We start from the raw sequence: 16,290 nt of genomic DNA, 5'->3' as shown, positions 1-16,290 counted from the left end.
GAGAAGTACACTTGGGGAGGGGACAGCAGTTCAGCTGGTTCTGAGGGTCCCAGGTAGGGCAGAAACATCCAGGTGCAAAGACTCTGTAAGTAGAGGTAGGGAGGCCAGATCATGCAAGTTTGGGACAGCATGTTGTCACTCAGCTTGGCTGGTTGTGAGGTATACTGAGGGATGGATCCCCAGACAAGATCACTGTTCTTGTTTCGGTGGCCCTGGGAAGCCGTGGAGTGTCCCTGAGCAGGGGAAGGGGTGCGAGCAGACCTCTGTGGCTCCTCTCGCTGAGACTCCTAGCGTGGGCTGCCTCTTTCTCTCCTTTCCTCTCTACCTCTGCCACCTTTTGGTCTCCCTACCCCTTGCTCCCCCCATCCCATCCCCTTGAAAGGAGACTGTGGCGTCCCCAAGGCAGGCAGGTGTGGCAGAGGCTCCACCTCCTGCGGCCGCCATGGACTGGCCGTCCCTCTCAAGCTGTCCTCCGCCAGACTGGGCTGGCTGAGACCCTCTGGGCCTCGATTTTCCCATCTGCTCAGTGAGGGCTTGGCAGGGGCTTTCCGTCTGCACCCTGAGGACCCTAGGCTATGTCAGAGGAGGGCGCTGTGGCCACGGAACCCTCTGCCCTTCACTCTGGCTGCCACCACAGCTCCTCAACCTGCAAATAATGACAAATTATTTGTAAACGCAGCACCTGCCACCTTCTCTGTGCACCGCCCCCCATGCTGAGGAATCACTCACAGCCCAACTTGGGAGCTTCAGTCTGAGCCTTAGACCCCCAAGGCCCTGGTCCCCCACCACTTTTTGTGGCCTCTTTATAACTCAAAGCCTCCCCATCATCTCCCTCAGCTTGGTCATTTCCAGCACGTCCCTTTGAAGTGCTCGGGTGTGTGTCCCTGAGCCTGAACATTGTACTTCATGCCCCTCATGAGCTCTTCCTACCTGTGTGTGTGCCTCCTCCTGGTACCCTCTTAGTCGCCCCCTCCACTTCATCTTCCAACTCACCGGGACACAAATCCTCGCTGGCCTGGGGCATTCAGCCCCTGTGTTCCCCAGGTGAGTCCTCATTCTGATGTGTCAGACTTCAGGCCTTCTTGTCCAGGAAGCTCTCCTTGATCACCCCCTGAACAGCAGGTATTCATCCCTCATTATCAGTGATGTCTATGCCTCTCTTCACAGGGTCATAAGCCTCTTCAAACACCACAAACTGCACTGTAGGCTCAGCGCTCATGTCTATAGGCTCCTGGTTCTGCTCTGTCCTCTTGGGAACCATATCTGCACATCCTGAGATTCGCTACAATGTCTTCTTTGACCCTTCCCAGCCCTTAGGAGGCTGAGAAGATTGGCTTCCCCAAGACTCAAACATTAGAGTCCATTGGATGCTTGCCTGTAGGGCAGCTGATCAGTGGTTCTGCAGCCATCCAGCAGGAGTTCCAGCCCAGTTCTGCAGGGTGGTTGCTGGTTGCAGAGTCACCCAGTAGCGGCTTCATCACAGCACAGGTCAGGAGTTAAGCATGTCCCCAGGGAGCCCCAGGCAAATGCAGAGGAGACAGCTGGATGGTGGAGGGGCTCCATAACTTGTCCAGAGCCCTTCAACTAATGAGGCTGGAGCTGAGGCTTGATCTTAGGGTCACATGGGCCTATATAAACTGTCCGCTGCTTCCTCTGGAAGGGGATAGACCTTGTACAGGACTGTGGACAGAGGTTGGAACCCCTCCTGAGACTCTCCTAGTAATTCAAACTCTGCTTGCAATCAGTCGGGCCTTTCATAACCTCTGGCCCTGCCTGGTGTCAGTGCTCAGGCCTCTCACTGCCTCCCCACCACTCACCCACTCTACCAGCCCTGCCTAGGATCACGATGCCAGGTGGCTTCTGGTCCTCTCCAAGGTGCTGAAATAATACCAAGCTGGCCAAAGGGGCCTGGGAGCTGGGAGCATCGGTCAGCTTCTTCTTACAGCTTCTTATCCCTTCCTGCCTGGCCAGCAGAAGGCTGATGTCACCTCCACACTCTCTGATCTTGGGTGAGGAGAGGAAAAGGCACAGGCTCTAGGGGCAGATAAACCGGTCCCTGTGCTGCTCTCACACATGACCAAGCTGTGTGACCCACACAGATTACATCACCTTTCAGCAGTTTCCACTGCTGTTCAGTGAGAGTAATGCCCCCTATCCCACTCAAGTGCCAGAGAAGGAGGGATGGTGGCGATCAAGGCTCAGGGTTCTGGCGGCCCAAGTGGAGGGCTGATGTTTGCTACTAGAACCTGCAGCCAGTGGGCTCACCGGTTCTTCCCCAGTGCAGCCCTGGGCTCTCTCTAGTCCCTGGCCAGGGAAATAGCTTTGCCTCTGTTATTCTGGATTATTTCATTGTTTCACCCTGTCTAAACTTACATCCTTATCTACAGTATAAGCTAAGTAAGAAGCAGCAGAAAGGGAGGTGGAGGTGGGTGAGGAATGTGCCTGTGTGTCGATGTCCACCTTGGGCGGGGGTCTGTAAACCTGTGTGTGCACATGGGCGTGCCTTCACCTGAGGGCGCCCCGGGGCTAGGCTGTATGCGGAGGAATGACTGTGCCAGTTGGGTCGCGGTCTGTGTGCCCGGGTGTGTGTCTGTAGCCATGTGCGTTGCCGGGGTTGTTCCCAGCAGCCCCCCTCCCCTTGCTCGACCCCCCCAGCTCATTAAGGCTCTCCCATTATTCTGACATTTGTGCGCGTCACGTACCGGCAAGAAGTAATTTACTTAGAAGAAATTAAAAGTTCATTTTAATTGAGCGCACACTGCAGTATGCAAATGAGAACATTATGCACCCGATGCAGAGACAAAGCTATAATCAGAGGTTAACCCTATGAACGCCGGCTCCTCAGCTCTCCTGCTGCCTTGGCTCTGGGGGCAGGTGGTCCTGCCTTTACAGACGGACGTCTCCCTGTCCCCACGTGGGAGGGTGCTGGCCAGGCTGGGAGGGTCACATCCTCCCAAGCCCTCTGTGAACTTTTTCCAGATGTTGAAAACGGCGTGAACACCAACACCCTATGGAGAGACCCAGTCTCTGAGCCCACTTCGAGCTTTAGCTAAGGCCCCAGAGAGCAGGGACTTAGCCTGTGCCGGGGCTCTCCATGGGGCTGGCCTCACCCAGGCTACCAGCAACCCCCCACCAGACCAAGCAGCAGCTGAGAATGCCTGAGGCCTAATGCTCCTGTCCCATCACAGAAGGGGGGGTGTCTCAGAGTGGTGGGTTCTGAAGATGTACTTCCCAGATCTGTGACCTGGGGGCCACCATCCAGTGTGCACTCCACTCCCATGAGAGAAAGGGATGGTGGCAGGCTTCCCCGAGAGGTAAGTGTGTCACTGAAGCCCAAGGACTGGTGGAATAAAGCAAGTACAGGTCCTTAGGGTGACCTGCAGAGCCTGTCCCACCACAAAAGCCAGGGTCCAACACCCTTCATGTGCCTGTGTTGGGCACAACCACCCTCCTACCACTGTCTATAGTTGTGGCCCTGGAAGTTCAGAAGGGACAAGTGGCTTGGCTGAGTGATGGGGAAATCTCAAGAAACAAGGCTCTTTCCATGTCTTGGCCATTGTGAATAATGCTGTGATGAACATGGGGGTGTATATGTCTTTACGTATCAATGTTTTTGAGTTTTGGGGGTAGATACCCAGTAGAGGGATTGATTGCTAAGAAATGATGACATAGTATCATTTACAACAGCATGGATGGACCTTGATAACATTATACTGAGTGAAATAAGTAAGTCAGAAAAAGCTAAAAACTATGATTCTACACATAGGTGGGACATAAAAGTGAGACTCATGGACATAAATAAGAGTGCAGCGGTTACCAAGGGGAGGGGGTTAGGGGAAGGGAATAAAGGGGGACAAATAGAAGATGACGGAGGATGATTTAACTTTGGGTGATGGGTATACAACATAATCGACTATTTACCCAAAATCTGTGTACTCTTTTTTTTTTCTTTTTTTCATTTTTCTGAAGCTGGAAACGGGGAGACAGTCAGACAGACCCCTGCACGCGCCCGACCGGGATCCACCCGGCATGCCCACCAGGGGGCGATGCTCTGTCCATCTGGGGCATCGCTCTGTTGCATCCAGAGCCATTCTAGCGCCTGAGGCAGAGGTCACAGAGCCATCCCCAGTGCCCGGGCCATCCTTGCTCCAATGGAGCCTCGGCTGCAGAAGGAGAAGAGAGAGACAGAGAGGAAGGAGAGGGGGAGGGGTGGAGAAGCAGATGGGCGCCTCTCCTGTGTGCCCTGGCCGGGAATCGAACCCAGGAATCCTGCACGCCAGGCCGACGCTCTACTGCTGAGCCAACTGGCCAGGGCCAAATCTGTGTACTCTTATTGATCAATGTCACCCTGTTAAATTTGATTTCCTAAAGAGAGGAAGAGAGGAAGAAAGAAAGAAAGAGAGAGAGAGAGAGAGAGAGAGAGAGAGAGGAAAGAAAAGAAAAGAAAAGAAAAGAAAAGAAAAGAAAAGAAAAGAAAAGAAAAGAAAAGAAAGACTAGCATTTGTCCTTATGACCTGCGTCAGGGGCCCTGGGGCCATGTGACCTGGTGGAGTTCCAAGTCTGCTCTATTGCTCCTGGAGGGATATGCTAGATTGTTACCTAGAGTCCTGATAGGCTCCCCCAAAGGTGCACCTCCCCTGCCCAGAAGATCAGGAAGTCCAAAAGCCTCAAGCAGGTTTTAGTCATGTAATTGTGGCACAGTGCACAACCTCTGACCTCTCATGTTTATCTGTTGATGGGGCAGTGTTGGGCCACCAGGATGGTGTCCAGTGTCCTGTGTGATGTGAAGGTGTGACTCAGGGCAGGTCACTGCCTGCATTCCCTCTCCTCCTCCTCCACGTTTTCTCTGCCTTCTCCCTGTGTCTCTTCTTTGGTCCTACTGTGCTGATGGCAGGCCAACACCTGTTTAGCTTACCCAGCCCACCCTGAAACAATGGGGGACAGGGCAGGCTTCCCACCTTGTCTCCCCAAAGGGCTCGGCCCCGGGCTGAAAGCCAGGCTTCCCGTGCAGCTTCAGTTGGTCTCTGGGTGGTTATTTTTACGTTGAATTTTCTCTACCTGTCAGACCTGGGATTTTTAATGACAGTGAAAATGAAGCCTGTTCACAGATGTGAGCTGACAGCCAGCTGCAGGAGGCAGACAGATTACCTCCAGACCCAGCCCACATCGCCTATGGAGCCAAACAAAGGAGCCATCCTGGCTTACTTGGAGGAAGCAGGGACAGCAGGGGGCTGAGCAAGCTCCTCTTACCCCTCTGCTGGGCAGCACCCACCGGACTAGTCATGGCCCGTGGGGCCTGTGTCTACAAGCTCAGGGCTCTGTGCTCCCCTGGCTTCCCTCCCTAGCGACAGCAGCTCACCTCTGCCCGTGGCTCTCAAGCCCATTGCTGTTTCATCTCCCAGGTTCCCTGAAGGAAGGGCACGGGAAGGGGAGCTGTGGCCCCACATGAGATTTGAGGGAACCGGGCTGTTGGGACCAACAATCAGGCCAAGGTGGGGCTGCACTCATGGGGTTGGGGATTCTGCATTCTCAGCAAGTGTTTTTGGAACTCCGTGAGGGTGGCTGGGGCCCCCTGAGAAGCCCCGTGGGTGCTCCACCTCAGCGCCACCTGCTAACCCTGGTCATCCTCACCTCCCTTTGCTGGAGGTGAGGGCAAGGGGCAGTGACTCTCTCCTAGGCAAGGCTGAGTACGGGGCTGGGCTTTTCCCCTCCCCCTCAATTGGATGCAGTAGCGATTTCAGCCCTTCCACGTTACCTGCAGTGACTTTTTCCTAGCCTGGGTGGGAGGGTGGCTAGTCTGCTCTGTGCCTGCCAGGTTCCTGGGCTGTGCCCCTGAGTTCTTTAGAGCACCAGCCCTCTACCAGTCCTTGCAAGGTGACACCCTGAGGGGCCAGGGAGGTGGGGCAAGGACTCCATACTGGCTGTATACTTGGCCAGGTTACCCCTCTGTGCCTCAGTTTCTCCTATACCACAGGCACATGTTTTGGCAGCTTGACTAAGTGTGTAGGGGCCCTGTAATGCCTGCATTCCCTGGTCCCATGCCCCCCTAGCAGAGTACTCTACACTGAGGGGCCAACCGGGAGCCTGGCCAGGTTGGGGAGATCGAGGACTTGACCAGTTCTGACTCACTTCCACTGGCTCTGTTGCCCGCTGCCGTGTGGCTGGTGATCCAGGGCAGCCCCTCGTGTGCCAGCTTCCCCCTCTGACTACAGCCAGCAGCTCTGGTCCTGCCACTGCTCCTTCCTGCCTGCAGTTCCCAAGCACCCGCCGGCCAGTGGCATGTGGGTGCCATGAATGCTTTTGTGGAGCACTCCACCCCAGTGTCCCCTTCCCCCTTCCCCCGGTTCATCCCCATGTCCTCAGGCCTCATGTACTAGGAGGTGCACGGCCCTGTGTCCCATGTCATGGCCTGCTGGTTGTTTTGCAGCTCCTGTCATTATCAGCTTTGTTGTTTGAGGATATATATGTTAATATCTGCTGATACTGACTTCACAGAGGATGTGCTGTGTGCCAGGCACATACATAACCCCATGATAGGCCTCCCATCTGGGCCATGGAATGATCGGTGGCAGAGCCCAAGCCTTCAAGAACCCAGGTTTCTGACTCCAAGCCCATTTTCTTGGTCACAGTGTGCTGCTAAGCCAGGAGAGGGGCAGCATGCTGGGCTGATTTTGTATCTGGTGTGGGAGGCCAGCCTGCCAAGTGGCAGGCCCCAGAGTGCACTAGCTGGCAGTGGGTCTGGAAGCTGCAAGAAAGTGTGGAGGGAGCAGGATGTCCATGGGTTTGAGGCCCAGACCTTCGACGCTGGCAGACATGCAGGCTCCCCAGTTACCTGCATGTGGGGTGTAGACTAGCCCCGAAAGGAGGCATTTGGAGCTCATATAATTCAGGTAGCAAAGGGCAACTCCTGGAATCCCCGAGGGGTTGTGGGAGAGGTTCTGTGATTGACTAGTGATATCTGTCCTGGCTCAAAATGTGCCAGGCCTCTGGTGATGCAGAGAAACTGAGTTTTCAAGAGGGCAGGTGTCTGGCCTGGCCTGGCCTGGCCTTTGCTCTGAAGACTCTGGTATTTGTCCATTTGGTTGTCCCTTTTCCAGAGCCTCCTATGTCTTATAATTCATGCCCATGGCCCCCATGGGTTTGCAGCAGCTGCCCTGAAGCCCTCACCTGGCCATTTCCTGACATAGAGCACATTGTCTTGATTCTAAAGAAAGTGAAATTTTGTGTGACCAGCTGTGGAATGTTTGTTGTTGTCTTTTTGTTATCCCACATGTGGCATGTACTTCTAGTTGCTTTCAGCACCATGACAATGGGCAATTCTTACCCAGATCACCGCATGTGAGGCAGGCATGGTGAGCTCTCAGCAGCTCACCTCACCTGGTCTTCACCAGGCCCCGGGGAATGAAATACATAGCCTGTCACCATGTTGCCTGTGGTGAAGATCAGGCCTTCGGCTAGAAACATTCCCCATTAAACATTGTCTCTGGGGAACTAGAGCTGCCTGCATCACTGAAGCCTCGTACCTTTTCTAAGGGAACACTGCTGTCCTAGTGAGTGGGAATCTTAACTGTAGCGTATGGTGGCATTGCCTGAAGACACAATCCATGCCAGCCATGCCGAACATTTTATAGTGTATTATTCCATTCTGCAACAACCCTTGAAATGATTATTATCCACCTGGCAAACTAGACAGAGCTCAGAGTGGTTCAGTTGTTTGCCAGGGCACATGCCTTGCTCAATCTGTCATCAGGGCCGTTTACAAATCTTTCCAGCTTCTGAGACCTCAAGCCCTAAATCTGGTGAGAACAAATAATCTAGCTCCCTAAAGGGTTCTGTGTGCCCTTTGCCTCTCAGGCACTTCCTCTCACCAGCTCCATTACTTTAAAGAGACATCATTCCCTGCCAGTGAGAACACGTTTCCTGCAAGGCCCAGGGCAAGTGCTGCTTCCTCCAGGAAGCCTGCCTTGACCATTCCAGCAGAAGCTCATTTTCTTCTCTAAAATTGAAAGGCTCTCAGCAGTACCTAACCTTCTGCCAGCCCACTTGGTAGGGAGGACAGCCGTGTGTACCCCCCACAGCCCTGACACTGTGCTGAGACTGGATTTAGTGTGCTGTAGAGGTTGTGGAATAAACAAATAGATAAAAAGAACAGGGAGTCTAAGAGAACCCAGGTATCACCAATTCCTGAAAACCGTAGGTGAAGGTGAGCCAAGAAGAGCAGCTTGGGGTCATTAGTAGATTTCTTCCCAGTGCCCATATCATCTGGTCCCAGAGGTACCCTATGTGGACCCTGCAAAGACAGGGGGACTGCCCGCTACTATGGAGGGGGACACAGCAGAGCGGGAGGCCTGAGTTAGCCAGGAGGCTTTGGGTGGGCTAGTGGTGCCCTCATCACACCCTCATTTCAGGGCTCCAAACAGCAAGCAGGAAAGAGTTAAGTTCTCTGTGAGCCACTGGAGAAGGAAGTGGTAAACAATTTTTCTCTCCCTGGCTAAATTAATATGCAAATTTCTAAACCCCCTCCTACTCCCTTCCCCTGCCTTGAAATTAGCGAGGTAGACTGCTCAGCTAATTACACATTCAAACGAGCAGGCTGAGTTCTCAGAGCTAAGAGGATGCTGAAATGATTGTGAGAAGATGGAACTGACATTCGAGCACAGCCCTTCTGGTACATCCGGAGCTGCTCCCCTGTGCCCGGCAGATGTGACCCAGCAGTGACCGCCAGTCACCCAGGCTCATGAGGGGGGTGCAGGGTTCCCGCACACTAAGCCAGGCATGGGGACACCCTGAGCATCATCCCTCTTCCTCACCAGCCAAACCTCATACTCTTCCCTGCAAACAAGAGCTCTCCCCAAGATCTCAATGGTGCCTGTGAACAGGACCAAATAGTGGCCCGAGCCAGGCAAGGTGGTCAGACCTGCTGGACCGGGTCTAGAACAGTCGTTTCATGATGTGTCGGATGAGCCCTGAGCTGCCCCAGAGGCCTTCATGGGGGGCAGGCAGGGGTGGGCTGAACATGTGGAACCCTCACTCCCAACTCCTCTCAGTGGTGTGCCTCTCACAAGCTGTTTTATATACTGTGGTTCTAGGTTAAATTTCATTCCGAAAGGTGTTTCCCTGCAAAGTGGGAGTTTGAACAGCAGGACAGAGGAGGGAATGAGGGCTGCCTGAGCACCAGGGATGGATGGTGTCAGCAGGAAGCAGGCAGGTTTGGGAGCTAAGGACGAGTCAGACAACAACCCCACCACTACCAGCACACAGACACAGACACACACACTTTCTCTCTCTTTTCTTAAAGGGCCCATCCATCCTCTGCCCTCGAAGCCTGAGCTCCCTGCCAGTCAATCCCAGCCCTCCGACCCATCCTTGCAGCCTCCTTCCCCCACATGCCTGTCAGCAGCCTTGCTGCAGGGGACCATACCATAAGTCCTCCCCGCACCTCCACCTCAGTCACGCACCGTCATCCAAGCTCTTGACCGAGTGCTCCAGCCAGGGCTTCTGTCCCTTCTTCTCATTCCCTAGCCCACTTCTGAGAAGTCTCGCGATACTGTGTTTGTTCTTGCTGAGTATGGGGTTTAATGTCCTGGAGTCTGAGACGGTCTCCTCAACTTCTCTCCCAGCCCCTGCAAGACCACACATTGTGCTGGACTCTGTAGCGAGCATGGCCCCTGGCTCTCCGCTCACCATGCTGAGCATCTGCCCATGGAGAAGCCTGTGAGAAGACTAATTTGGTGTCCCGTTCTGCTGGACACACTGGCAGCCACAGAGGACGAAGCTTCTTCTCTTCTGTCCTCAGTTTCCCCAATCTGTGCTACAGGACGGTTGGACTAAATGCTCTCAAAAGATCCTTTCTTTGTGTGTAAAGTTCTGAGTCCAGGACCCCGTTAATTAACATATCCATCTGACCATCCACCACTCTATAAGCATTGACTGAAAGTCTCTTTGCTCAGCACTGACCTCAGGAAAAAGTGCAGAATGGGGTTCCTGAGAGAGATACAATTCCAGAGTGACCCTTCTCTCCATGGAGAAGGGAAGTGAAGGACACAGTGAAAACAAGACCAGAAACAGAGATGAACCCAAGTCTACATGTCATGGGCTCTTCAGCCCCTTAGGTCCAGTGAGAACCAGCAGGGCAGGCAAATACCACCACGCCCCTGCCCTGTACATCTACCTTCCTTCTGCCTGTCCCAGGAATAGCCTAGATTTCCAGAGTTAGGAGGGTCAGGAAGGCTAGCAGAAACACTGGGGCCCCACCCATGCCCAGCCCGACAGGGGCGGATAGGTGACAGTATCCACTGAATGCAATGAACGCTGGAATCTCCCACAAAGCTGTGATGCACAGTCCAGCAACCCCCCACACCTAAGGCAGACACTCATCAGTCTGACGAACGGAGGCAGGGCAGGGTGGGAGTGGAGGAAGACGGATTGCTCAAGAGAAGCCGGGCATCTCAGAGCAGCCAACATCACTATGGATCAATAAGGACCTGCAGCGCTGAGCTGCGACAGTGAGTAATAAATAAATAAGACAAATAGGCAGAAGAGTTAACTGGGCCTTGTGGGAAGGTCTTAGGAGGGGCCAGGAGCACAAAATTTAGGTGACAAAGGAGACAGCAAGTTGGGTGTCAGTTGAAGCCACCAGGGAGAGGGGAGTTAAGAGTGCAGCGTCCAAAGCAGGACTGGCTCTGAATTCATTTCTGGAGCCCAGAGGGGGAGCAACCGCTGAAAAAGGACAAGGCTGCCCACCCCATCTGATGCCACCAGGTGTGACATGGGTTCTGGAAGAAGGGATCCAATGGCCAGCCGACCAGACCATATGTCTAACCCCACACTGAGCCCCAGTGGTGCTGTTGGATGAGACCACCAGTGCGCACTGGCCAGTCTGAACAGGGGCCTCTAGGAGGGGAGACAGGCTGGAAAGCTGCTCTTCTCGCCTCCCCGGAACCAGCCTCCTCCCGGGAGGTGCAGAGCTGCCTGAGTCAGGGTTTGGGGTGCTTTGTGCCTCTGATGGTGATGCATGGCCCCGCTAATTCGCCGCACACAACTGTTAATTCTGGCGCAGCTGCTGCCCCCTCCCTCTAGGCACTCAGTAACACCAGGCTGCGGAGCACACTGCAAATTAACACCATTTGTTCTGCAGAACATGTTCTATTTCTACACAACACGCATAGCTTATTACTTCCCCAGCAACGCCGGAGAGAGGCGGCTGGGGCTGAGGGGCTCCCCTGGCCCACCGCTGGCAAAGGGGGGGCACTGATGCTGGATCCTTGGACTGTGATCTTTGGAGGCCTGGGGTCTGGATCTGGGGATCATTCCTGGGGGAGGGTCCCAGCTCCTGTGTGCCCATCCTTGTGACCACACCCACAGGCCAACATTCCCAGGCCAGTTCATTCCTGTACTGTCCTGCTTTGTGGCCTTGGGGAGGTGATTTGACCTCTCTGAGCCTTGAATGTGGAGCGCCCGCACCTGTCTCCCAGACAATTAAACAAAACCACTGGGGCAAAGCTCAAGCTCCACTCTCAGTAAATGTCACCAGAGTTTTTATCTTGTCAATTTAGGTGACAGTAACAAGGTCAGAGCAGGCAGTTAACGACAAAGACAGCCCGGAAGCCAGGGCAGGTGAGCAAGGCCTGGTGCAGACTGGGGTGGGCTGGAGCCCTGGAGCCCACCAGGAGCCCCTCCAGTCCGGGGCCTTCCCCTGCAAGTGGGCAACGTGCAGCAAAAGTTCAGGCCCTGGTTCTGATCTTGGGAAGAGTCGCCTAGAGCAGGTGGACTCCTTAAGGACACCCAAGGGACTCATGTTGCTCAGGGAAGCCTATGGGGGCAGGACTCAGGTTCCCTGTGACCACCACCTGCAGACTGGAGCCCAGGGGGTCAGGGAGCCTTCTCACGGCAGGGCTCACTGTGCTTCCCTGCTTCCGGGGGAATCTCAGGGGCAGCCATTTGCCCCCACCAGCGAAGGAAAGCCTACCTCTGGGTAAGGCACATGGATGGGGCCTTTCCCTCCTCCCGAGCTCTCACAGGCTGTGCTCTGCCATGCTGGGTGTGGGGTCCAGAGTAAGGTGATGCCTGGGAACGCACACAGCACAGAGAAGACTCGGGCCTCTCAGCACCCTGTTCTCCCAATGAGAGCCAATGGGCCCTGCCTCAGTGGCTCCTCAGGGAAAGAAGGTCCAGGCCAGAGTTCAAGGGTTCCAAGCCTCTCGCTGCCAACAGCACTGATGGTTCCTTGGCTTTTCCTTTTTAAAAACAGCAAAACTGGTTGTTTGCTCTGGGCCAGGGCCCCTTGTCCTCCTTGAGGGTAGACCCAGGGGACAAGACGGCGGAGGGGTTGTCTAGACCCAGGGTGGCCAATGTCAGGGCCCGACCTTGCCTGGATGGTGCCTTCTGGAACTTCCTGAGAGCAATTTGGGCCAGGCACCAAGCCAAGAGTCATCCTCCCGTGAACTCTAGTGTGGCTGGGACCATTTTACAGATGAGAAAGTGGAGGCGGCTCATACAGCAAGCACAAAGTTGGGGCTTGAACTCGACGTGGGCGGCCCCAAGCCATGCACACAGCGTCAGCACTGCCCTCCACACTCATGGAAGGTGATATGCTCTTTTGAAAGCCTTCTGTCCCTCATCCTGTCATCACCCCCACCCCTGACTGTGAGTGCTGTGCCAAGGAGGCCTGGGTACCACATTGCACCGAGAGTATGTGAGAGCTACCTGAGCCCTGGTTGTGCCACTCTCACCCTCCTCTACTCTCTATGCAGCCCTCACCTTCTGCTCCGGCAAGCCAGCCATTAGGACCGATGGAGTCTCACCGTCCTGAACAGACACACCCCAAGGATCCGCAAGGTGGGAGGAGTGTTGTGACGCCTTGGAGCGTTTGTCAGATTCAGTGAGAGAAGGGTGGAACACCCAGGTTTGGTCACCACCTGAGCGGAGGTACAAACGTGCTGGCTGAAGGGCCGGGGTGGGGCCAAGCAGGAGGATGCAGCAGCCAGCCTCAGAGCCCTCGAGGTGGTGCCTGGCACCACTGCGGAGTGTCTTCCCAGGGTTCACCAGGCAGGTGGCTCTTAGCTGGCCACCCACAGGCATTGACAGCAGGGTTTCCAGTTAGTGCTCCCATTTCTTAGAATGCTGCAACAAAACTGGGGGGTTGGGTGGTGGACACAGCAGCCCACTTCATCCCAGGTCAGGATGTCCATACATGGAACACCTGGCCCACCTGTGGGATCAATTTTACACAGTTGAGGGGGCTGGAGAAATGACCCCACTGAAGGCCCTCACCAGCTGGGCCCAGTGCCAGTCCCCAACCCCAGCCCAGCCGCCTGTCTTCCTGTACTCGCTCCCCCTAGGCATGGCTGGGAAGTGGGCACAGAGACGGAGATTTTATCCACTGCATTTCAGGGACCTGGGGGAACACCCGAACTGACCCCTGGAAGGCTGCACACGGTGGTTAGGGTTCTCCATGGACTTTGCAAGGCCCTGAGGGATGCCCAGCATGACTAATGCATTGAGGATAGAGTCCAAGGCCAGTCCATTTCACTTGCCATTATGAAATCAATCTCCATGTACAGAAATGACACATAGTAGGCTTTCAGCTGATACTATACAAACAGATAGAAGGACAGATGGATTGATGGGTAGATGGACAGTTGATGAATGGACAGTGGATAGATGGATGGACGGACTGATGGATGAACAGATGATGGATGGATGACAGGTGACCAGTGTGCCAGTAAGAGCTTCTGGCCACCACACAGCAGGAGGGACTTCTGTGAGCTGTGAGTCAGGTCTTGTTGGCGTGGAAAGGAGGCTGTCAGAGGCTATTGATCCCTTTCCTGCTGGCTGCAGAGTAGGATGGCTTGTCCCACACGGGGTGGCCAAGGTGTGGAGAGGGCAGAGTGGGTGGGGATGGTCAGTGTCTGCACATCCCAGGACCCTCTGGGAGGTGCGGGAGCCACGGAGGCTTTTCTGTTAAGAGGCAGAAAGACTTCATGAATATTTCATTAAGGAAGCAATGTGGCAGTCGAGGAACATCTGGTGGGACTCTCCAGGGAGCTGGGAGCTCGTGCAGGAAGCAGGACTGTGAAATTCAGAGGTGGTACGAGGGGGTGCTGGCCTCTGCTGCTGAGAGCAACCCCCTCCCTGTCACCACATTGGCCTGGGCCACCCACCCTAGTTCCGGGACAAAGACCTGCCGGAGGTTGGCTGTGGGCAAGGCTGTGGGTGTGGACATCACGGGTCAGCTCCCTGTTTCCCTGACAGCACGGCTCCTTCTGCCCACTCTCCCCACCCAGACCCATGGGCTGACCAGAGCTGCTCAGTAGAGGGAGTCCTAGGGTCTGAATCTTTAGATGAAGCTACAGGCTGGGGCAAGACTGGGACCAGGGACAGCCCAGAGAGGCCGAGGAGCCCACCTGGACTTGATGGGCATTGGGCTGTGTTTGGGAGTTCCCTGCCTCCCGTCACTGGAATCGCAGTCACCGCTGTTCGCAGCCCCTCAGGTCCTGAAATCCTCCACTGGGTACTCGGACTAGGGCTCGCCTGGAACAGGGCAGCACCTACCCTGCTCGTGGGGGTGTTGGAGCCAGGATGGAATGTCCTTGAGGCTGGGCACGAAAGGGCCCTCCCCCAGCCTCAAAGACCTGGCAAACCTGCACCGGTGCCAGGCCATGGTCCACAGAACCTACCGGTCCTCCCAGGCTATATGCTGAGGGGTGCTGCCCACCTCACAGCCAACCAAGCTGCGGCTCTGAGACCTTAGGTTTCCCTGTTGTGTGCAGAGCCCAGACTTGGCTCTTGGCTAGCAGCCAGGGCCCTCACCGTGGTTTCCAGGGGCTGGCTAGGCTGGTCCTGAGCACCCTCTTCAGAAGTCCCCATTACCTACTGACCCAGCAGGACAACTCATCACGGAGAGCTCCTGCTCTCTGCCTAAACATTCTTGTGGCTGGGCCTGTGCCAAGGTTTGAGCCCTGCCTGAAGCCCCAAAGTGCCATGTCCACCCACCTAACTCCAAATCCCGTGTTTCCTGGGCCCCTCAGCTTTGGGTCACCCCCACATTGCGCCCCTCAGCTAGCCCAGACTTTGGAAACTCCTCACTGCCCACCCAGGGCTGGGCTCCTTGACCTTTATCCTCTCGTGGCCCAAGTCCCTTCCTACTTCGCAGAGCTGGTGCTGGTCACTGCCCAGGACACAGGCCCACAGATCCATGCCCACGCCCTTCCCCACCACATGCCCCAGGCTTCTTTGTGCGGCACTTTCTTTCTGGATCTACCCTGGCTGCTCCAGGAATCACACAGGACAGCATCCAACCCAGAGTCCCAGGGTGGCAATGGTGCCTCCCCAGTCCTGTGCCCCCAGCCCAAGGTGTGCATCTCTGCGCCCTTTGTCCAATACGCTTGGAGGCTCCCTCCCACCTTCACCGTGGATCTTGCCCAGGAACGGCTAGCTGGGCACCAGGGCTGGCAGCACGCCACACGAGCCCTCTTGCCACCACCTCTCAGCAGGCAAGAAACCCACATAGCCTCTCTTGCTGCCTTGGCCCTTTCCGCCCAGCAAGGCTTTGTCTTTGGACACCCTCCCCCACCACACACAGCTCCTCCCCACCCAGGCAGCTCGCCCCCATGCCCTTGGCAGCTGGGCTCCTTGGCACAGCCGCCTGAGCTCCCTCTGATGGCCACGTTTGGCTGTGGTCCCACTGGTCTGCACACAGGCACTGCGATGCCAAGCCAGACTGTAGGGCTCTGGGCAGACGGGAGGGAGGGAAGTAAGATGCTTCTCCTGGGACCTCCCAGCCCCTCCAGGTGTCACCCTCCAGCCTTCCTCCCATCCCCACCTGAGTCCCTGGGTTGGCCTGCGAGAAGAAACAGACAGACATTCAAGGACGGTTTGGGGACACCATTCTAAAAATGGGGCAAAGAGGTCCCAGCCCTAAGAGCCAGAAAGGCATGAGGTGACACAGCCACAGGACCCCGAAGGGACCCTGGAGGAACTGTGCCAGGAACCCTGGATATAGTTGCTGTCCCCTTAAACTCCGACACTACCCATACCCAGCTGCCCAACCCTGCTTTATTCCTCGGTGCAGGGATGGTTTCTGTGCCACCTAAAGGACACCTGGCCACCACACCTGGACAAACAGGCCCCGGGGTGGTGGACCATCTCCTATGCCCACAGCAGTGCTCAGGGAGCCAGGGAGTAAAGGGTTGAGCCCGCCAGCCCGAGAACTCCGCTGGACACAGCCATCCCCGCAGGCTGCTGTGCCACGTCGCCCGCACCCAGGCCAAAACCCAGCCACCTGCCCAG

The sequence above is a fragment of the Saccopteryx leptura genome, chromosome 9, assembly GCF_036850995.1.
Source record: "Saccopteryx leptura isolate mSacLep1 chromosome 9, mSacLep1_pri_phased_curated, whole genome shotgun sequence".
NCBI classification, from domain to species: Eukaryota; Metazoa; Chordata; class Mammalia; order Chiroptera; family Emballonuridae; genus Saccopteryx; species Saccopteryx leptura.
Note: the sequence above shows the minus strand (reverse complement) of the source record.